Source organism: Cryptomeria japonica, chromosome 4, assembly GCF_030272615.1.
Source record: "Cryptomeria japonica chromosome 4, Sugi_1.0, whole genome shotgun sequence".
Lineage (NCBI taxonomy): Eukaryota > Viridiplantae > Streptophyta > Pinopsida > Cupressales > Cupressaceae > Cryptomeria > Cryptomeria japonica.
The window spans coordinates 664,201,386-664,207,385 of record NC_081408.1 but is presented as its reverse complement, the minus strand read 5'-3'; positions in this window follow the sequence as shown (position 1 = coordinate 664,207,385).

The window sequence follows — 6,000 nt, the reverse complement described above, 5'->3', positions numbered from 1 at the left end:
AACAGGGTTTAACCCTTAACCGGGTATTGTAGCCATCCCTTAACCGGGTGATCTTTAACAGGATCGGTTCCTAGCAGAACCTATTGTAATGTCTCTAACCAGACAAGGCTCCTAACAGAGCGGACTTCTAAAGAGTTCAAAAACAGCTTGTGGGTATTCATCCCCACAATGGTTTTTCCCAGTTGGGTTTCCACGTGAAAAATATGTGTGTCATGTGTGATGCTTTTATCTTGTGATGCTTTCCTATTGTCTGTCAAGCATATGATGGTTCTTTGTTTTATGCCTGTCAATAAAACATGTTGAACTAGTTGTTATTATGATCTGATGATAGATTAAATGTTTATGCATAAGGGTGAAATGGTAGTATAGCCTTGAGTTGATTGAAAAGCTAAGTGAGTAACCAGTTAATGCTTGTCTCAATCTTTCTTAGCTTTACCGGTTGCACTCTGTTTCAAACCAGTGTCACTGCTTGCCAGTCATTTGAAGTGTCTGTTGTCAAACCGGTTTAGGATTGTATTTTTGTCTGTACTGATTCACCCCCCCCCTCTTAGTACCAGGTTAGTACTATCCGTTCATCATTGAGTTATCACTCCCTACCAGGAATCTTTTAGGGCTCCAACGAGGTTATACACCATAATCTCTCGAATATTGCTCCATTGCCAACAAATGTCCATAGCCCTGATGGAATTATTCGCATGTTCCCATAGTCAAGCTTTTTGTTGCACTTGTATGTTAGTAGTATGGATGACTTCGTCACGTGTTGCACTGGTTTTGTCATTGATGTCAACACTTGTCTTCTTGGAGGCTTACATTATGTTCACCAGTATGGTTAGTGGCTTATGCACTGTCACCGATATGTGTTCACCAGTAGGTTATATTGTTCACTATCAACAATGATAACTTGGAGATCATTTGGTTATGTCAAAGACATGGATTGGAAGTTTGGTTTGGGTGTTTTTCTTATTGGTCTAATCAGGTTGACAAATTTGCCTTTACCGACAGATAGGTCTAGGTTATGGACCAGTACATGTTATCTATTCCAGATCAACACGGCACGTCATGGAGATTGTTTATTGATTGGTTTATGTGAATACTAAAGAGCAAATTGCAGATATCTTTACAAAGCCTTTGCCTAAGGAAACATTTGAATATCTCGGAGAGCAGCTTGGGGTAATTTCCCCACCAGTAGAGACTTAGATGTTGAAGATTGGCATCAAACCGACAAGGACTAAACAAAAAAATATTTTTCCGGCTTTGATGGAGGAGAGCTACTTCTCAGGGGGAGTAGTTGGCAGGATGTTAAGTTTTGAATTCTTAACTGCTTTGGCATTTGATGTCAAAGGGGGAGAGATATCTATGGAAAAACATTATTCCTTTGGAGAGATTACTCATTGAGGGAGAGATATACTCTTTGGATATATGCATTTTTGGTTTTGGTTTCTGTTTTTATTACAAAACTGTGTATTGACCTATCTTTGGGAGATTGATTGGTTTACTGGTTTTGGCATTCTGTTTTTGGCACTTAGATGTTTTTCCATCTAGTGTTGCCATCAATGCCAAAGGGGGAGATTGTTGGTATTATGGATGACTTTGTCATGTGTTGTATTGGTTTTGTCATTGATGACAACACTTGTCTTCTTGGAGGTTTACATTATGTTCATCGGTATGGTTAGTGGCTTATGCATAGTCACCGGTATGTGTTCACTAGTAAGTTATATTGTTCACCAACAACAATGATAACTTAGAGATCATTTGGTTATGTCAAAGACATGGACTGGAAGTTTGGTTTTGGTGTTTTGCTTATTGGTCTAATCATGTTGACAGATTTGCCTTTACCGGCAGATAGGTCTAGGTTATGGACAAGTACATGTTATCTATTCCAGATCAGTATGACACGTCATGGAGATTGTTTATATATTGGTTGTTGTGATAAATATATTGAACCGACATGTTGTATCGCATCAAGACTTATTTGTATTTGATTTAAATGTAATATCTTTAGTGACTCAACCTATTCATTTGGTCTTAGGTTTTGTATAAATGATTGTAAGATCTTTTTGAAGATCGTAATGATGAGTGTGGCGAATATTGAAGAGCGAAAATAAGAAGATCCTTGTGCGAATCACACAAACATTATTCGAAGTTTGAAGGAAGATTATGAAGGTGTTTTGACACTCATGTTCAAAGCTTAACCGGTACTGAATCCAACATTTGTGATGCTATTTTGAGTAGTACATTATCATTGGATTTAACCATCCAATTGTGTAGTCAGTGTGACTCCTAATTTGTGATTGAGCAGTGAGCTCTAGGCAGTTGGCCTTTGTGCATGTGCAAACCCCATTTGTATACACATACTATCTGCACTAGTATCATCTGATTGTGGGTAAGGTTTCCCACCATGGTTTTTCCCTTATCGGGTTTCCACGTCAAAATCTCTGTGTTATGTGTTGTGGATATTGTTTTTGTTTCTGTTTCATGGATTAAGTTAAATCGGTACTGCTATATATGTTAATCTGTTTTACCGACACTTAAGTTTGGTTTACCGACATTAAGATTAAATTGGAATAGCTTGCATTTGGATTACAATTTATAGATAACTGGTTCACAACTGATTCACACCCCCCCCCTCTCAGTTGTCCTTCCCGGGACCTAACATTGTATGCATGATATTTCAGCTATATCTCTTTGCTCTTTTTTCTTTGAGATGGATATTGGCATAACACTTTTTTCTTTTATTTTCTTGCCTTGACTTGTAAGTAATGAAACCTACTTGGGTATGACAATTATAGCGGCGCTGAAGCAGAATATTGGATTTTTCACTAGCCACATGACCAACTAGGTATCTGTAATGATGCTATTGATTAATGTGTGAGATATAGCAATTGATAGATTTTGGGTAACAAGACTTGATAGTGAAACTATGACCAAGGATAAAGCTTAATTACAAGGTGACATTGAAGATGAATGACTAAAGACCTCCTAAAGACTTCATGAACAAGTATCTAGGAAATGAGACAACCTTCGTTCTTTTTAGTGCAAATAGGTGAATGACTCAAACAATCATCATGTTTTTATTGATGCAACTATATGAGAAAGCAATAATGATATGCAACTATATGTTGTGCATTCCGAAATGGAGATGTGCAATGCAGTAAATGCAGTACTGAAAATTGAAATGAACCCACCCTTAGATGTAATATCTTTTTAGGTGCATGTTGTTATTTAGTTGGCATGGACTTTGAGTAGATAATTCATTTGTCTTTATTTGAAGAGTTGGATGAACCTGTCTTTTTCAATAGGATAGCCAGCTAGGAGTCTTTCATGTACAATGTCTGCTATAGCCTCCTTATTTTTAAACCAATCCAACTGTGGTAGACCTTCTTGCCCCCACTCTTTCAAGTGTGGGTGTATGAGGCAAATAGATTTTGGTTTCAAAGTTGTGACATGAGTGGGTGTTATGCCTGTTTTTATTGATGCACTTGAAGAGTATGATGAAGCCAACCAGGCGTTGATCTCATTTGTTGGTGTTATGCTTGTTTCAGTCACTACATTGGCATTTGATGATGGTGCACATACCAGTGTTGATAAATTATTCTCCACAGTATGATATGGATTGGTGACTTCATTAATGAGGGGTTCATGAACAACTTGTATAGATACATTGAGATCATGAGGGAGACTAGGAGATATAGCAGATTCATTTGGTGAGATGGAATCTTGTGAGAGACATGGAGGATTATGACACTGGAATGATGGGATGGAGGGATCTTGACAAGATTCTGGAGAAATAATGAGATCTTGTTTAGGACAAGAAGGTGAAGGGATACTTCGATCTTGACTTGGAAAGAGATTATTAGGAAGGATGGAAGGGATGTCTTGATCTTGCTTAGGAGGTGGATGTTGGATGGAACTTGAAAGAACATCTTGCTCTAGAGAAACAAGGGTGTTATTATGAGTGGAATAGAAAAGAATGAGGGGATCATCATAAGATTCTTAATAAGTGGAGTCTTTATCGAAAATTGGATAGGAAGAAAAGGTTTGTTCTTGATCTTGATTTATTTCATGACTGATTTCTTCTGATTTTGTATTGTCCTCCTGACACGGAGGAGTTTGCATGGGAGATTTTAGGAAGGTTCCAACATTTTGGCATGATGAGGAAGGATTTTGAATGAGATCCTCTAAATCATGACTTGAATTAGATCGGATTTGTACGATGGATAGCCCTTGGGAGATTGTGTTATTGGATAGAGATGGCGTGGATTGCTCTTGTGTAACTTCAAGGGATGATGAAATGGTGGATAGATATGATTGATTTGGAGTTTGATTGAAAGGGATTTGGTTTGGGTTCAAAGAGTTTTGGTTTTGGGTGAAAGAGGTTTGATTTTTGGTTGAATGAATTTTGATTTGGACTTTGGTTGAAAGGGGTTCGATTTTGGTTGAAAGAGGTTTGAATGTTGGGTTGGTGTGAATTTTGATTTGGACTTTGATTGAATGGGGTTTGATTTTGGTTGAAAGAGGTACTTTGAATGTTGGGTTGATATGATTGGTATGATTGATATGTTGTGTTGAAAGAAGGATGGCATGACTCTAATATTTGCTGAACAAAAGTAGGAATGATTTGGTTGAAGAATGAAGGTTGGCATGTTTGCATGGTCTCACAAGAAAAAAAAGGTTGGCCTGATAATGATTCCCTCGTGGTTATCACCTCCCTCATCATATTTTCTAACTAGCCCCTATGGTTGCTAGGACTAGTCATGTCTCCCATTTGTTGTTGCAAAGTATTAATTTGTTGAGCTAAGATTTCTATGGATGGTGATGGAATAGGAATGAAAGGGATGAATTGTTCACCTTCCCTACGAAATGAATAACGCCAGTCCATGATGTTTGCTTGATTGGTTTGGACCTAGGATCACAACATGTAAGATGTTTTCTCCATTTCTAGAATGTTGCAATGTTTGATTGATTTGTTGATCTTGACAAGCTTGTTTGCTGTGAGTTTTTGATCTTGTTGATATTGAAACTTGACTTTGTTGAGGGGTTTGATCTTGTTGATGTTGAAACTTGACTTTGTTGAGGGATTTGATCTTGTTGATGTTGTTGACTAAACTTGGTTGAGATTCCACTTTGTTTTTGGTATTTTCTAAAATGTTTGAATTTGGTGAAATGTAGCAAAGGACACAACAGACACATCAAAAAGAATAATAACACAAAAAGAATACTTGTTTAAATAACTTTTTCAAATTCTCATGAATGTGATTCTTTTTCAAAAACCAATTTTGTTTTCGTTGTAATTGGTCAATCGATAGCACATCAAACAAACTCTCCTAATGGTCAAAAGGTCACAAGTATTACCACAACCCACAACTTGATACTCTGTCAGCTCAAACAGCCCTGTCACACCCTAGGGTGCGCACACTTTTTTGCCTTTTTCCAGAAATTAGACCAAAGAAGATTGCTCCTCAATTGGCCTGTTATCTTGGGAGATATATGGTGAGTGTCTTGGGTGTAGATTCTTCCCCACCCTTGCACTGTGATAATCCAAGTGTCTGGTTACTAACTCAGTTGGGCTTCTAATTTCCAAGGTGTTTAGAATGGGTTCCATTTGAGTGGTCACAATCAGCAGTGTTTTACACTCCGTTGAGGGAGGTCTTCCAGTCTGTAGAGGTTACACTCTATAGATTTTAATGTACCATATAGGCACTGAGGGAGGCATAACGTCGTTGTGACAATATGTAACATTCGTTGCATATGATTTTCATCACATACACATTTATTTATAGTGGCTTGGATTACTTGGCTTTAGTCGTTGTCACTTAGGTCGTTCCCTCTCACTTGACTTTATAGGCTACTTGGGAGGCAGACCTTCTAAATGTGTTATCTTAATGCAGAAAATGAAATAAAGCATGAAAAAGGTGGGTCTGGCTTTTTGATCACCCCAAAATGGGGAGAGCATATACCTATCACCTTGAAGACATGAAGAATAATGATTCCTTTTAAACC